This window comes from Alligator sinensis, unplaced genomic scaffold, assembly GCF_000455745.1.
Source record: "Alligator sinensis unplaced genomic scaffold, ASM45574v1 scaffold244_2, whole genome shotgun sequence".
Lineage (NCBI taxonomy): Eukaryota > Metazoa > Chordata > Crocodylia > Alligatoridae > Alligator > Alligator sinensis.
The window spans coordinates 94,583-112,895 of NW_005842189.1; the positions used below are offsets into that span (position 1 = coordinate 94,583).

Consider the following 18,313-nt stretch of genomic DNA (forward strand, 5'->3'; position numbering starts at 1 on the left):
CTCTTTCCTGCTTATGCAGGGGGTCAGACTCGATGATCTATTGAGGTCCCTTCCGACCCTAACATGTATGAATCTATTAATCTATTTGAGGTTTGCTCTGCTTTTGGGTTTCTGGAGTGCCAGATAGGGAAGCTCCAAACCGGTTGGTGCTCTAAGACCAGGCCAGCAGCTGCCTCAGCAGCTGTGGGAAAATTTCAGTTAACCACTTGTAATCACCATTCTTCTGAAACTTGCAAGGCTGACTTCTTGTCACTAGTCACAGCCCTTCCCACTCCCAACAGCTAGGGGGAAACAGACACAGGCAAGCACTGATCACTTGCTGGGATGAGCCACGGTTGAAAATGTAAATGCCAGTCATATTCTTTACTACTAACACAGTTAGAAAAGGGTTATATGTGTTTTTTTAATAGGAGTGTAGGTTGTAGCCATGTTGGTCTAAGGACATAGGAAGACAAGGTTCTTTGGGTGAATCTGATATCTTTTATTAGACCAACTTAAATAGTTGGGAAAAAATGTTAAGCAAGCTTTCGGGTTCAAAAACCCTTTGTCAGGCTGAGGAAATTTCAGCAGTTGGTGTGTGCTCTTCCTGGATGGAATGAAAAGTAAAGAAGCCAGAGGCTGGGCTGGTATGCATACAAGATAGGCAGCCAGGGAAGATGTATATTGAGGAGTCAGTGGGTGAGAGACAGCCTGGGTGGGGGAGAGAGAAGGGGGATGAAGTGGTTTTCTCAAAAGAAAACCACTCTCTCTCCAATTTCTCAGTTCTAATCCTTAAAGGAAACTTATAAAACACTTCCCAGAGATGAGCCTATGAACTCCACTTCATCAACCTCCTGGATACTAAAAATCATGGACTAAATATAGACATTGGATTTATGACACATTATAACCTGCTTGACATCTGATTCCCCAGGTACCGCTCCATTATTTATCCCCCTTCTCTCCCCACTACCCAGGCTGTCTCTCAGCCATTGACTCCTCAGTCTACATGGTCACTGACTATCTATCTTGTACGCATACCAGCCTAGCCCCTGGCTTCTTTACTTGTCATTCCAACCAGGAAGAGCACAGACCAACTGCTGAAACATCCTCAGCCTGACTAAGGGTTTTTAAACCCGAAAGCTTGCTTAATTTTTTTTTTCCCCAGCTATTTAAGTTGGCCTAATAAAAGATATCAGATTCACCCAAAGAACCTTGTCTGCCTATGTTTTTTTAATGGCATTTAATATACTGTACGGTGTGATAGGGTCCTCTGGGATAAAGATCCAAAGATACCTTCAAAGCTTTGCTTTATTGTTCTGTGTCCCCATGGAGCCAGTTTCAAAGCTCAAGGAGAGGGAAACAAACTCTAAGCTCTTCATATGGCCTATATTTTGCCTGGCTGGGCCAGCCGAGGGGTAGGGACATGGGAGGAAGGTTAAAATTCACTGTTTGGTTGACTGCCAACATCTGGAAATTCAACCTCCTGGCCAGTAGTTTGGTGTGATGTTCCCTGTTTTGGGTGATTTGGGAGAGGACAGGGACTGAGGTTTCTGGGGATCCATGGGAGGGGTAGGGGTGAGGCTTTGGGGGCTGCTCTACTTAAAAAAGATCATCTTATAACTTGACATGGCCTATTATAGGTCTCATCTCAAACCTATAAATATAAGATGCTTCCTTGCTCAGTCATTACTCAGATACAGTTCTAGAAGGATTTCCAGAATGTCCCAGCCAAGACCACTTTTCATATAGTTGAGACTGAAAACTAGAAAGCTCATTTTGCTCATCCAGTACATTAGAGGTTTCTATTTATTACGGATTAAATGTTCCTGTGCATAGAGTGGTCACAGAGTGGTGACATAATGGTGTACCTCTAATACACCAGAGAAATTATCTTCATATAGAGAAAGACCAGCACAGAAAAAAATGACAGCTATGGAACTGTGTCATCTTCATGCGATCCATGTCTCCATGGTCTTTTTGACATGCAGTACCTTCAGCAACCAGTGCACAAAATCTATGCCTGATGGTCTAGCTCAGGGTACTCCATCTCCAGACCACAGCCCAGATCCAGCCCATGGCACCATGCCATCCAGCCCACAGGGCACTCCACAGAACTGGAAATTTGGCAGCAGGAAACTTCTCCCTTCCTGCCAAATCTCCAGACCTGTGGAGAGCCTGGGCCCCTGCATGCTGGATCCAGCACCCAATCCCAGCATGTAGGGCCAGGTGGGGATGGTGCCAGGCCCTGTTGCCCAACTGGCATGCAGTGGGTGGGTGGGGATGATGCTGGGCCCCAGGACCCAATTCCAGCACACAGGACATGAGTGGGTAGTGTTGGGCCCCATGGCTTGATCCAATGAGCAGCCAGGACCTGTGCTACTCATTTGGTCCATAAGGCCCATACCACTGTTATAACTCATTATTATACATGAGTAGGGAGGTAAAATTATCCCCATATTCAGCACTGGTAAAACTTATACCAGAATACTACATCCACTTCTGGTGTCCACATTTTCAAACACTTGAAAAATACTTAAAAGACTTAAAAAGTGTTCAATCTGTTCCATTTATCAAAAAGAAGACTGAGAAGTGACTTGATTACAGTGTGTAAGTAACTCACAGAGAGAAAATACTGGACAGTGAAAAAATCTAATCTAGCAAAAAGGTGTAATAAGCATCAATGGTTATGTAGCAAAACCCCCAGTTTTTCTTTTATTTTTCTTTTAAAATGCATTCCCTCCCCTTCCCCAACCATTTCTGACTTTTTCTTTCCCTGTCTATTCCCTATAGATAAGTATAAGTGAGCTAAGACATAGGATAAGCTTCAGCATTTTATTTTGGTAGCAAGTTGTATTTGTTTTGTTTTTTCTCCTTCTTTCTATTGTAAAATTATTATGTTTATATTGATTTTTACTGTTCTATATTACTGTTTTACTGGGACTGTATGATTTAGGCCCACATATGTAAGTTAGCATAAGTCATGTCAAGTTTCCATTTTATTTGTCAAGTCTCCATCCTGTCCACAGGCCCGGTTGTGTAACTCATGACTGACACCTACCCCTCCTATGTAACTTGGTTCCTGAATGAATGGGGATGAAAGAAGGTGCTTGAGAGACCATGACAGTAGGTCTAAAAATACCTCCCTCTGAATGACCGAACCATCAACACTAATACCTGGACCAATGACCCAGCCCTTGGAAACACCCTCAGGATTCAAGAAACAAAAGATGAGGCAACCCACAATTGTGCCAGGTTGCACATGCTCAGTAAGAACACGTGGAGCACTCTGGGATAGGACTGACATTGCCTGGACAGGCCCTCCCATAGGAGATCAGAGGTACTGTGCCCCATAAAAAGGGGTAGTGAAGAGTGACTCCTTGGGACACCCTCTCCATCTGGACCAGCACCATGCCACACCACCTATCCACCCAAAGGCCAAGTTATTGGTGTGTGAACCAATAACTTCAAGGGACTGTGTAGTGTGTTGTCTGTGTAATAAAACTGTTATTTGGATCCCTAAGTTGGACTGCTTCTCTTCTCTACCTGGACTTCAGCCCTTCCACTGAGTCTCTTTCTTCTGCTGCCATTGTGAGTACTTGTGTATGTGTGTGAACCAATAACTTCGTGGGGCTGCGTAGTGTGTTGTCTGTTTAATAAAACTGTTATTTGGACCCCTAAGTTGGGTTTTGCTTTACTATGGTTTGGCCCTGCTCCAATCTCTGCTCCTCACCCCTCTAACTTCTGTCTCATTTCTCCCTCTCCTGCTTCTGGCTCACTGCCACCTCCAACACCTGTCCTGAGCTCCTCTCTGCCTCCAAACCCCCTGTTTCTTTGCCACTGTCTTATCCCCACTGCCTTTTCCTTTTCCCCTGAGCAACCAGGTTTCTGACTCAGTTTCTTTCCTGGCTGTCTCCTCTTTGCCACCACTTATCTGCCCCCACTCCCAATAACTTAGCTGTCTGCCTCAGTTTCCAACCCCAATCTACCTTAAGTAAACCCAAGCCTCAGGTCCTCAGCCAGCTTCTCTGTAGTCCATCAGTTCTAATCCTGGTTCTGGCAACTTTCACTCCCTACACTTCAACTCTCTCTCTCACCTGAACCTTCTCCCAAGTACCCCAAGCACACACATACATACTGTGGCATCCAAGTTAGGAACCTACTTGTGTAGGTGGGTTGCATGTGTGTGAACTGGTGAGTGTGTGTGTATATATATTGTGTATATATGTCATTGTGTGCATGACATATGAATTAGTGATCTGTGTGTATAGTGTATGTGCTTGAATTGGTGATAGGTATGCATGTGCCTAGGCTGGTTTGGATGTGTATGTACCTGAGCTGGTTGTGTGTGTGTGTATATGTGCAATTGTGTCACACCCTCCTGTCTAGCAGCTCAATATTGAAATCCTGAGAGTTGGCCTGACCCCACAGGGCAACACTTAGAAGGAGACCGATGAATGCAAGCTGGAAATTAGGCACTAATTTTTAATGCTGACAGTGTTGTACCCCTATAATTACAGCATATCAGAGCAGACTCGATTAATTGAGTCTGCTGGAGCGTGGTAATTACTGTGCTCCAGCAGACTCTAGCATCACGTGTATCAGCATTCCCACTCATTCAATGAGCTTTCTTTCAAGGTTCCCCCACCACCATTTTTCAGTGTGGGGACTCTGATACATGTGATGTTCCAGTCACTTTAATAAGCTAATTAAAGTTACCCCCCCCCCCCCCCCCCCCCCCCCCCCAGCACATCTATAAACACCCATTGTTGTTTAAGGTGTTTTTAAGAGCTGGAAAATATGGAGCTTTATACCAGTCAAAGTTATTCCACATCTCTTATGTAGTTTTAATTTGCACATGTAGCAGGGTGTTACCCTGAAGTTCCAAACACCATCATGTGACAGGACTCCCAGCCCTGGGGTGCACCATGTTCAGCTGGGGCTGAGAAACCCATATCTTAGGGGACTGTCAGCCCCAGCAGTGCACCATGGCTGCTGAGATGAGTCCCACAGCCACAGACTGTCAATCTCAGAAGTGCTCTGCAGCTTCTGGTACCCTGGGTCCTAGCAGCAACCCTCAGCTGCTGAGACCAAGAATCCTATAGCTGCAGGACCAGCAATAAGGTGTACTAGCATCTGATATTGGATCCCACAATCACACCTCCTTCCATGGATGTGTAGCATGGCAGGAAGCACAATTGTGAGGACTGCACATCAGTTCCTATCATGACTTTACCTGAACATGTAGAGAGGCCTTTAATAAGAGGTTAAACCAAAACCATAGTAATATAACCTGTCTGTTCCCATCTGGGATTCCCCTGCTTTTACATCAAGGGATCTTATAGCAGGTATAAGCAGAACAGGCAGAGGCTTTAGGACTTTGGCAGAGGCTTTGTGGGCTGTGTGGAAATTTTGTACTTGATGGTGACTGATCCACTGCCACTCTCCTTCACTCTAGATTCTTTCCCTTAATGCTCACCCATGAAGCATTAATGTTAAACTGAAGAAGGAGAATATGGAGGGGTGAGGTGTTTGCTACCATGAGTGAGTAGTGTGGCTTGTGATCTTCCTTTACAGGGCTCTGCCTACCCTACACCCTGCCTTTATCACACCTATGTAGTCATAGAAATATGACCTGCTGCAGGGTCTCATACTCCTACAGGCGGGTTACAGAGGCCTAATAACTGACCAGCCATCTCTTTAACAATTACCCATTTTAATTCTTATTTCAATTGCTTAGTGGGGTTTATGCCTCTGACTGGTGCCAAATATCACATTATGAATTTCCCCTTGAGCTACATCAATTAACTACTGTCCCATCCTCACCTCATATTGCTCACATAGTGTCTTGCAGTAGGGTCATCAATTCCTTCCCATTATATTCATCCAGTGGATTCTCTGCTACAAAGTCCATCAGCATTCCATTAGTTAGTTTCCCAACAGTCTTATTAACTACCCATCTTACCAGCCAGGATTAATCAATTTTACTCATCACTTCATTAAGTGCGGTAAGGGCCAGTGTCTTGTTTAAGTCTATCAGACAGGAGCCTATCACTCATTAGCCTGAATCTCTTGGCCATGCCAAATATCCTGGAGTATAAACCCCTTAAAATTTTCCACCTTTACCAGTTTGGGTAGCCATTTCCCTACCCTGTGTCTTTAACAGTCACCTCACTTAGCTCCACTCCATCTCCAGTCTGCTGGTTTGGCTTCTATCGTCAGTTTCATGCCTCCATGTGGTTCATACCAGCTCTGCCTTGCTTGTGCTCTCCCTATTTGGAGAATCCTCTCTAGGGCTGGCACAGTCTTATTTTCCAGTTGGGCTCCTCCTGGCCAATAGGAGTCGGTTCTAGGGTCCCATGACCTGGCTCCTCCACACAGCAAGCATGGAGGCTGCTATGTCTGTCCCGGATCTTGGCATCTCGGCTCCCTTTGCCATGCCACCAGTCCTTCACCTCTTGGTAGGTCCCCCGTCATGGCCATGTCCAGTGAGTCTCTCTGGACTGTAACAGGGCCCAAGATTGGATGTTTTTTAAGGTAGCTGGCCCCATTTACAGATGAGGAGTCTGAAGCATGATCCATATGCATGGTCAGTACTTGGTTTTAACCCTTTCCTCTGCTTATTGTCTACCTTTGGGCAAATATATATATATAGGACCCTGCAGCAGGTCACATTTCTATGACTACATAGGTTTGATAAGGGCAGGTTGCAGGGGAGGCAGAGCCCTGTAAAGGAAGATCACAAGCCACACTACTCACTAATGGTAGCAAACCCCTCACCCCTCCGTATTCTCCTTCTTCAGTTTAACATTAATACTTGGTGAGTGAGCATTAAGGGAAAGAATCTAGAATGAAGGAGAGTGGCAGCAGGTCAGTCACCATCAAGTACAAAATTTCCACACAGCCCACAAAACCTCGGCCAAAGTCCCAAAGCCTCTGCCTGTTCTGCTTATATCTGCTATAATATAGATATATATAGGGCGTGGGGTGCGGGGGGAGAACTGTTTGAATCATTTTAATCAGTTGCTTATGGTAGGTTCACTGAGAAGAAACCTTGTTGAGCAGTTGGAAACAGAACACTGCCACTTCACTTAACTATGTGTTCCCACTTGGAGAGAGATTAAGGTAGCAGAAATTCACCTTCATGAAGAAATGCAAGAGGTCAATGCTGACACAACTGTTCCCTTCATCTTTCTTCCATTTGTTTTGAAAGATTTAGACAGTTTATGGAACCTTTTGTTCCTCCCCCTACCACCCCTGTTTTGGTTGATAGGTTGTTTTTTACATCCCATGTATCCATTTTCCTTGGGCATTTTGGACATCTCCTGGAAGGTTCTTAAACAGTTCCCTGTTAATCAGTCATGCTTATCTGTGTAAGGGACTGTGGCATAGGCCATCTGGCCTAAAGGTTAGGTTACTGAGTGAAGGCTGGGCCAAAGGACAGGAGCCATATACCAAAGCCAGAGAGTGATGCAGAATGAGAGTCCATGACACAGTCCAAGGTCAGAATCCAGGAGTCCATCCACAAGTTGAAGTCTAAAAACAGAGCCAAACCAGGGTCAGGAGACAGGAAACAACCACAGGGAAATCCAAAACTAAAGTCCAGAAAGAAGCCAAAAAACAAGGTCAGGAACCAGATTGCAGGAACCAGGAGGATTTCCACAGCAGAACTGTTGACTGGCCTGCAGACCCAGGGTCCCAACTTGTGCTAAATGGACAAGTGGTGATCTCAGCATCCAATCAGGAAACATTCTGCTACTAAGTTCATTTGCTGGGGCTTGTTGTAGGTATGGGTGCTACAATTTTTGTCTCAGACTGGCGTGTCTGCTCAGAGTTCCTGACAATCTACTTAAATTTTCTCCCAATTGTTGTGGCAGATAATGCCTTTACCTTGTTGAGTTTGCCATGTTTAAGGTATCAAGGATCCATATTACTGGCTTTGACTTTCTTTTATTTGTATATAAAACATGAAATCAAGCCCTGCTTGTTATATGTAAGCTACCATTAACTTTTAATTTTGCGGTAAGTTCTTCTTTATCTGCGAAGATAAAGTTTAATATAGACAACTCCTAGGCTGAATGTAACATTTTCAGTGAGGAAATTGTCTTATAATACTGTGATATTCTGCTGATGTTTTAATACTGGCAGCATGGGACTTCCAGTCTATGCCATTCAGATTGAAGTTCCCCAGTGTAATACAGCTTTTTCTCCTACACATTATTCAAAGGTACTTCAGGAACCAAGATCCTGTTTTCTATTGTGCCTTGTTGGCTTGTAGGAGACACTATCTACGATCTTATGCTTCATCTATTAGCATGCTGATTCATAAGCATTCAAAATGATTTGCTTTCAAGCTGTCAGTGACTTGGAAACAGGTAATGACATTTCTGACAGAATGTCTCTCCTGCTCCCCTCTGCTCACTTAAACTTTCCTAAAGAGGTTGTAAACAGCAGTTTCAATACCACCAGCTTACATAAGCTACTAGATCACAGTTATGCTTGTAAAAAGCTATTTTAATTCATCTTATTTTTCACCCAGGATCCTAGCATTGCTGTTTAGGCAATTAAAGATTTTTTAAACCACATGCTCCGATTTTTAACTCACGTGGCCTGATTACTTTAGTTGTCAGTTGTGGCAGTGAGGCACCACCACAGACTCCCAAGGGGGAGAGGATGAACCCCGTGGGCCCCATACCCCAAGAACAGGCCCCCGGCAGAGCCAACTTAGCTCCCGCAGGACAGCCAGAGCAGGAGCCGCACCCGCGGCCGTAGCAGTGCTAGCCGGCATTACGCCGGCTGTTTAATTAGCTGTTTCCGGCGCGGGAAACAGCTGAGCCAATCCCAGTGGCCGTACCGGCTGCTGCGGGAAAGTTTAAAAGTCCCACCAGATCTGGGGTGGGGAGAGAGCCGGAGAGAGAGAGAGTGGGCCAGCAGCTCATTAGACAGGCTCCAGCATGGGGAGGAAGCAACCCAGCGTGCGTGGCTCTCACAGGCAGCACTGGGGAAAGCTTTAAGCCTCCTGTGGGAGGCAAAGCAGGGGCACCTCTGCAGCCTCCGGAAGAGGCTGAGACCAAGGAGGCAGGGGAGCTCCCTGCTTACAGCAGGAGAGAAGAGGCAGCTGAGATCCCTAGAGGGGGCTGGGATAAGGGAGGCAGCCCTGCAGCCCCCTCCTACTCAGAGGAATATTTTCATTGAAGTAAAATGACCCCGGAGAGGGGAGAAAGAGGTACTGGAACCCAGTAGACAGCCCCTTGGCCATCCTACAGGGCCAGAGATCATCATCAACACATCACCAACCAGTTGGCAAGTGGACGGGGTGTAGGGGAGGCGAAGCCCCGTGGAACATTGCTTCCAATGATCGTAAGTACCGCCGTCGACCAGGAGGGCCCGCCCAGGAAAGATCTGCATTGAAGACCCCTCATATAGTAAGTTTAACATCAAAGTTGTGGCACGTGAGTTAAGGGGAGAGGCCACACCCTGACAGGCCGGGCGGCCAGAAGGACACAAGACGTCACATCAGTATTTTGATTTTGCATGCTTATTTATTTAGCCAAAAATAGATGATGCTTTGGTCAAAGGCAAGTTACTAAGTCCAATACAGGGAAATAGGGTGAAACCGGGTAGCTTGTGATAATACAGGAGGTCATCTTAGATGATCTAATTGTCTCTTATGGCCACAAATAGTTTGAATAAATTAGAATAACAATCATCTATGAACTCAAGAAAAGTCACAAACTCTCTGCATTCCAGCCACAAGAAACCAGATGAGGTTTCTGTGGGTAGAATGGATTTCATTTTCATAAAAGCATTTTGCTGTAATTTTGCTAGAAAAATATTTTCTGTGTGTTGTTTTACACCATCCAAAATTCTGGGGTCCTAACTCAGAAGTCCTACTGGCATCAATGAAGGATTGACAATTGTACATAGTATGCAGTGAAGCCACCCATGAAAGTAGTGAAAGAAGAAAACACAGTGAGGTAAACATAGGGTATCATGTTATTGTGACTTTTAGAAATACCCTATCATGGTAATTATGTTGTACAAATTCTTACCTTAACAGATTTCATACCTGTAAGATATGAAAATTGTTCCTAATTCCTATCCTTATCCTAATTCTGAAACCCAACATAAAAAAACTTACTTTGCACCCCAGAATATTCCTGAGTTGATAGTGCTGATCCTTTTCAAACAAAACAAATTTCATTTACATTAAAATTCAGGATTTGGAATGTTAAATGTTAAATTCAGTGCAGATACAAATGAGTTGTGGTAGAACAAAGAAATCTGCTATCAGATTTCACTGACGCTGATAAATTAAATGTATTTTGTGAAAGTTAGGCAAGAAGGTTGGGCAAGAAAGTAACCCAAATTTTAGTTTGTCTTGCATGCTAAAGTAATGAGACAGAGAGAGTATAAAGCTCTGTATTTTTCTAATGAATCATACCATTGACTGTTACATGTGGGAGTAGAAGCAGGTTTCACAAAAGCCATTATGTGTGTGGAATATGATGAATAAGGACAGAGAGCATTCAGAACCTTGAATACAGACACCTGAAAGTCCCAGCATAGTTCTATAATCATGATGGGAACCCCAGGAGGATAGTATGATTTACCAAGTCATCCAGGCTGCTCTAAGGGCAATGCAATGACATGCTGCCTCTGGGCTCAAAGACAAATTGATAGTCTAACTTTCCATTCGTGTCTTTATTTATTAGGCCAAAAAAAAAAGGGAATAAATAAAATTATGGCATAAGACTATGATGACCTTTATGAATCACTTTCTTGAGATATTTTTCTGCTTGTTATTCATGAGAAAGAATTCTATGTAAGAAATTTCAAAAAAAAAAACAAGCATACCCTCTGCTAACATCCTAGTCTTGTCTGAATTTCTTGTATCATCACCAGGGGTATAGGTTGTAGCCATGTTAGTCTAAGGACATAGGGAGATAAGGTTCTTTAGGTGAATCTGATGTATTTTATTGGACCAAATTAAATAGTTGGAAACATTTTTCTTAGCAAGCTTTGGGGTTTAAAAACCCTTCATCAGGCTGAGGAAGCATCTTTAGTTGGCTCTTTCTGGATGGAATGAATAGTAAATATGCATGCATCTTGCATTCATACCAGCCTCTGGCCTCTTTGCTATTCATTCCATCCAGGAAAAGTACACACCAGCTGCAGATGCTTCCTCCTCCTGATGAAGGGTTTTTAAATGTGAAAGCTTGCTAAGAATTTTTTTTTCCAGCTATTTAAGTTGGTCTAAGAAAAGATATCAGATTCACCTAAAGAACCTTGTACGCTTATATCATCACCAGCAAACTCCTCGATATTTACAATCATATTACTCAGATTTACCACTTAAATGATTAGGAACTCAGTGAAACTGTTGCTACTGCCGTTTCCCTTCCCTCAATTTCTAACTGCTGTCTGTCTATAGATCATTAATTCCTCAAAACACATCTATCTTGATGAATATTTGAAAAATACCTAGAATGAAGGGCCTGTTCCATCAACCCTGAAATCACTAAGGGGCTCTCTCTTCACAGGCTATGAATCAGGTGCATTGTAAGCATAACTGGGTTTCCTCTTTAGACTTTCTCTCATTTTTATACAAAAGTTTATTAGTCTGTTTTCATCTTTAAACTAAACACGTTTCAGAGTTGTCTACAGCTCTAAAGAGCATTAGGCACTGAATAGGTCTTGTCCCAATTTAAAAGCATGGTAGGTACTTGTATAGAGTAAGATGAGAAAGCCAATTGTAAAGAATATAGATGAAAAATTCATGCTAGCAGAAGAAGAAATGGATGCTTTGTCATAAAAAAGTATTGCCCTCTACAGTATTAAGAGGATTGCTATATTTTTTAATTAATGTTTGCATAGCTTTTTTTAAACAGAAAAAAAAACCTACAGTAAAAGCTGTGTTATCCAGCACTTTATTATCCTCTGTTCTCTATTAATCAACATCTGTCATAGATGGCATCTTGCCGTTTATGGAAGCTTCAGGATGCTGCTGAGCTGTGGCAGTCTCATCTGCCGTCCGCCATTGTGATCATGTTGTGATCATGTTGAGCTTGTGCTTGTGCTTGTGCTGTGACTTTATTGCTGAATATCTTGCCCATCCTGCAACTATGGCTACCAATACTCCACCAACAAGAGGACAACAGAAGTGAAAGCATGCTGTTTTGATGATTCCACATAAATTGGACATATTTAAGCACCTGGAGAAAGGAGAAAACAGGAACAGGTTGATGCAAAAATTCTATGTCAGCTCATCTATGATCTATGACATCAAGGCTCAGAAGGCAGAGTTACTCCAGCTCATGATGCATTCTGAGATAAGTAAAGCAACTGAGCAACACCATACTCTGCACAAACCAAAATTGGAACAATTAGACAAGGTATAGTATGAATGGTTTACCTTCAAACGTTTGGAGGGAGCTCCAATATCTGGCCCAAAGCTGATTGAAAGAGCAAAAGACTTCTATCAACAAATGGAAATGACCAAGGCCTGCTTTTTTTTCAGATGGATGGTTGTCTTGCTTCAAACTTCACCATGGTATCAGAAAGCTTGATGTATCTGGAGAAAAAACAGCTGCTGCATGAGGCTGCTGAAAAATGTTGTGCATTTTTCCAGAAATTGGTTGTGGAGCATGGTGTAACCCCAGAGCAGATCTATAACACTGATGAAACTGGCCTTTTTTGGCGTTGTTTGCCAACTTCTACCCTGGCTGGTGCAGGTGAGGTTGGTGCAGCTGGTTTTAAGCAGAACAAGAACTGCCTGACTGTGCTTACATGTGCAAATGCAGCAGGCACAGATAGAATCAAGCTGCTAGTGGTGGGAAAATTCAGGCAACCAAGAGCATTCAAGGGTGTTGTTCATCTACCTATTGAGTACAAGGCACAACCTAATGTATAGATGGACAAGGAAATATTTTTGCACTGGTTTCACCATGTCTTTGTACCAGCAGTGAGAGAGCATCTAGAGAAAGTTGGAAAGCCAGAAGACACAAAAGTTATTCTGATTTTAGATAAATGTCGAGCTCACCCTCCTGAAGCAGAGTTAGTGTCTGGAAATATTTTTACCATCTTCCTGCCTGCAAATATTACCTTGTTCATACAGCCTATGGATCAGGGAATTATAAAAAGTCTGAAATCCATCTACAGAAAGGATTTTATGAGGAAGCTACTCAACTAGGAAGGCACTCTCCAAGAATTTCAGACCCAGTACACTATTAAAGATGCAATTTTCAATGTGCCATGTGCCTGGTTTGCTGTGAAGAGTACAACTTTAAGGAGGGCTTGGAGAAAAGTGTGAGCAGCAGTGATGTTTGAAGAGGGATCTTCTGATGAAGAAGAATTTGCAGGTTTCAATGTGAGACAGAAAAAAAAATCATTAAAAGAGGTTCTTGATGCCCTTCAAAATGCTGTCCCCACAAACCCACTCACTAAACTAAAAGATACTGAACTTGAAGTGTGGGTAAACATTGATCAAGACCTTGATGTTGCACAAGCCCTTACTGATGCTGAAATTATAGAAAAGGTTGTGCATCCTGAGAGATCTATTGCACCTGAACAAGACTCAGAAGAAGAAGACCAGAGTGAAGAAACTAAAGTGGCTTGGGATACTGCTGCACAATGTCTTGAAACATTCTTGAAATTTGCTGAGCAGCAGTCTTCTAACTCTGCTCAGGAAGTGATGCAACTTCATGTTGTGCACAGCAATTTCCTGAAAAAAGTCAACTGACTTGCAGGCAGGGAGACATCCGCAGGTTGCTTCAAAGAGATTCTGCAGCTTGTCAAGGATCCAGGCATTTCAACACCATCAATATCAGTGTCACAGAGCACTGAGGTGCCCTGCTCCTATGAAGGGAAAAACTGCTGGGGAAGGAGCCCTAGCAGGGAAGAAGCAGCCCAGCTGTGGGTTGCCAGGGCAACTGGAGGGAGCAAGAGGTCACACCTGCCAGTGGTCAGCTGATTGAAAGGGGGCCAGGCCAGGCTCCTTTATAAACCTAGGAGCTGAGGCCAGAGGCAGTTTCCTATCAGCAGCCAGTGAGGAAGGAGCTTGCTGCCATGGAAGAGAAGAAATGTCTGCTGAGGAGTGGTGCTTGACACTGCTGTGGGATGAAGAACCCTGGTAGGCTTGAGCGTGATTATAGTTGGGTGGCTTTTGTTTATGTTATAGCCTAGAGGCTTGTGCTTGTGTTGCTATTTGTTACACCAGTGGTTTGGGTGAGGCTACGAGGGGTTGGAGGAGGCCTCATAGGGGACCCACAGCAGAGTGGGGAACCCAGTGCCAGTAAGGGCACAGCATTTGGGGTGCATAGACCCCAGACCCAGAAAGAGGGGCAGCTGAGAAGCCCCGGAGAGGAGGCATTGCCAAGAAGCCCCAGTTTGGATGTGGTGTGCCCTGAGAGAAGGCGGCAGTATGAATGTGCGCCCTGAGAGAGGGCGGCAGTATTGAGGAGCGTGGCAGGTGAGAAGGTGGGCAGTTGCCCTAGGAACAGGTGTGTGGGCCATGTTCAAGTCGGCGCAGAGCAGGTACCTGTCACAATCGGATATTAGTTTTGATCTTGATGATCCTCAAGAAGAGCAACACTCTGAAGCAGAGCCATATTCTGAAGCAACCTCTGATTCCAAGGTGCCTTCAGAAGTAGCTGAGGAGCAATAATTGCACAGTATAATATTTACTATGTAACCTGGGTGGTGGCCGAGTAGTTGCCACCCCTGCCCAAATATCAGGGATGGTGTGGTGAGAGTGGGGCAGGCCTTCTGGCTAGCATCAATTTACTTTCCAGCCAGCCCTGCTCCCCGCAGAGCAGCCCGTGGTCCCAAGAAGGTCTAACACATAACTGATTTAACTATTTACACTTTATTTACAGAACAAGAATAATAGGAAAGGTGGTAGCAACCCCCCAGTGTGTGTGTGTGGTGTTGTGTGGGTGTGTGTTGTGTGTTTTTTTTTTTTTTTTTTTTTTTTTTTTTTTTTTTTTTTTTTTTTTTTTTTTTTTTTTTTTTTTTTTTTTTTTTTTTTTTTTTTTTTTTTTTTTTTTTTTTTTTTTTTTTTTTTTTTTTTTTTTTTTTTTTTTTTTTTTTTTTTTTTTTTTTTTTTTTTTTTTTTTTTTTTTTTTTTTTTTTTTTTTTTTTTTTTTTTTTTTTTTTTTTTTTTTTTTTTTTTTTTTTTTTTTTTTTTTTTTTTTTTTTTTTTTTTTTTTTTTTTTTTTTTTTTTTTTTTTTTTTTTTTTTTTTTTTTTTTTTTTTTTTTTTTTTTTTTTTTTTTTTTTTTTTTTTTTTTTTTTTTTTTTTTTTTTTTTTTTTTTTTTTTTTTTTTTTTTTTTTTTTTTTTTTTTTTTTTTTTTTTTTTTTTTTTTTTTTTTTTTTTTTTTTTTTTTTTTTTTTTTTTTTTTTTTTTTTTTTTTTTTTTTTTTTTTTTTTTTTTTTTTTTTTTTTTTTTTTTTAATTTTAAAATGCATTCCCTCCCCTTCCCCAACCATTTCTGACTTTTCTCTCCCTCTCTATTCCCTATAGATAAGTGAGCTCAAACTTAGGATAAGCTTTGAACATTTTTTATTTTGCTAGCAAGTTTTTGGTTTTGGATTTAATATCGTATAATTATTAGGTTTGTATTGATTCTTACTGTTGTATATTGTATTATTATTTTCATATTGATTTTTATTGTTTCATATGGATCTTGTATGGTTTAGGCCTCTGTTGGTAAGTGAACCAAAGTCATGTCAAGCTTCCATTTTATATGTCAAGCCTCCATCTTGTGTCCTCTGGCTGGGCATCCCATGTTACAATAATAAGATTAATTGTACCCCTCCCATGTAAATTGGCTCCCCAATGAATGAGATTGATTGATTGAAATACAATGGTAGCAGGCCTCTACTGAATGGCCTGTAATGACTGGCCATCACCTCACATTGATTCACCCATGAACCTCACCCAGGAACAGAGACAAGAACCCAGCATTTGAAAGACAAAAGATCCTCCAGAACCAGCAACTCTATCATTGTACCCCACAACTACAGACACCCAAAACTGCACATCCCTGCATGGAGCACACATGCTCAGTACATCAGGGGCTGACCCTTGCCTGGGCATGCCTCCTGTCACTAGGGTCACACACAGTCTGCCCCTATAAAAAGGGGCGGTGAAGACGGACCGAGTGGGAATGCCATTTCCATCCAGACCAAACCAGCTTCACATCACCTATCCACCCCAGAGACCCCCTCTGGACAACACCGAACTGAAGGAGACCCTGACTGACCATTGAGGATCAACTTCCAGCCTGGGATAGTTAGATATTAGCTGCACATCTCCTCCTACAATTTGGACTCTCTCTGTCTCTCTCCTCCTGGACTTCAGTGGATTTCAGCCCTGCACCAAGCCTCTGTAACCCCTGCTGCCATTGTGGGTGGGTGCAAGGGAACCAATTTGGCACTGTCACCATCTCCCCTGTTCAATAAAACCACTGTCATTTGCAACCCCAAGTTGGGTCATGTTTTACTGAATCCCAGTCCCTTCCTTATCTTAAATTCCAGTGTCTGTCTGTCTGTCTCTGTGTGTGTCCCAGCCCCCAGCACTCTCCACTAGTTTCCCAATCTCCTCTCAATTCCTACTGCTGCTTTTCCTGTGGTGTGTTTTTTTTTTTTTTTTTTTTTTTTTTTTTTCCCCTTCTGTCTTTCTCTGGTTTCCTGCGCCCCTGCCACCTTTTCAGTCTCTCCTGCTGCTTTTTTCAGTGTGTGTGTTTATTTTTCTGCTGTCCATCTCTCTGGTTTCTGGCTCCCCACACTCAGAGCCCCTCTTTAACACCCACACTTTCCGTCTCCAGCACCTACCTCTTCAGCTCCCCGGTAGCTCTGGCTCCAGTCCCAGCCTCTGTACCGGCATGCTTCCCTATTTTGCAGATTTTGGGCATTGTCTTTTAATCAATTAACCTAAAGTTACCCCCAAGCCTCAGTTCTTCAGCCGAGGCCCTTGCAGTCTCCTGGTTCTAATCCCAGTCCTAGTAACTTTAAATCCTTACACTTCTACTTTCTTACCTTAACCTTTCCCCAGGTATCCCAAATACAACAAGCATATACATACATACACAACACCCAACTTAGGAACTCACCTGTGTATGTATATGTAGGTGGGTGGTATGTGTGTGAATTAGTAAATATCCATATATAAATATAGTATGTGTTTGTGTGGGGGGGGGGTATATGAATTGGTAATCCATGTATGTTTATTGGATGTGCAGGTGTTGGTAACTGATTCCATCTAAACTTGGTGTATGTGTGTAGCATGTATGGGCTTAAATTGGTGATAGGTATGCATAAACCTAGACTAATTTACCTTGAACGTGTATGTATCTAAGCTGCTAGTGTGAGTATGTATGCCTAGTAGGGATGTATGCACTTAGTGACTGGATCTGTGCTTAATTGATTTTTATGTGTGCATATGCAATTGTATACCACACCCTCCTGTCTAACTGCGCAATACTGAGATCCTGAGCATTGGCCTGACCCCTCAGGGCAACAAGGTTACTTACAAATGAACTTAAATGGCATAACCAGAATCACAAAATAAACCAGAATGCATTAGTCAGCCCTTGACTCAAGAATCATGGGTAGGGTCGCTGGCAGCTTTCAGCCACTGCTGAGATGGAGCTGCTGGAAGCAAGCACCCCGCTTCCTTGCTGTATCAACAGGCTTCCCAATAAGTGACAGACTGCAACAGTGTAGGCTCTTCTGGTCTGCAGCAATCCATTTTTATCAAACCCCAACCCCTGCAAAGAGGCTGACCCTCTGTGGCAACCACAAAGGCAAATAACAGAGTAGGCTCCTGCAGCAATCAGCATGACCCAAGCACAAAGCTCAGGGACTCCATCCAATGACAATCAGCTGCAGAATAAGGGACAGGACTGAGTGCCCTCTGGGGCAGTCAGTGGCAGAGGGTCAGCAGCACATGCAGCCCCCAGGGGGCATTGCTCTAAACCCCTGCTCCAGATGACTGGCTGCGCACCCCACACATGGCTTGCCAATCCCACTCTGATTACTGGCCTGTGCCACAAGCTCCCAGGGACCCTCATCCTGGCAGTCTGCTGTTCCTCGGGATTCCAATGCCTTGCCTGCTGCTGTCCTGCTTCCCGCACCCCACACATGGCTTGCCAATCCCACTCTGATTACTGGCCTGTGCCACAAGCTCCCAGGGACCCTCATCCTGGCAGTCTGCTGTTCCTCGGGATTCCAATGCCTTGCCTGCTGCTGTCCTGCTTCCCCAAGGAAGGTAAGGGGTTTCCTCAATTCACCAGCAACTTGCTCCCAGTCAGTCCAGGCAACGGGGGGGGGGG

The 18,313-nt window shown here is 43.3% G+C and overlaps 1 pseudogene; it reads left to right on the plus strand.

Moving 5' to 3' along the window:
- Positions 1–12,104: 12,104 nt before the first annotated feature.
- Positions 12,105–13,720, plus strand: LOC102373231 (annotated as a pseudogene).
- Positions 13,721–18,313: the final 4,593 nt, after the last annotated feature.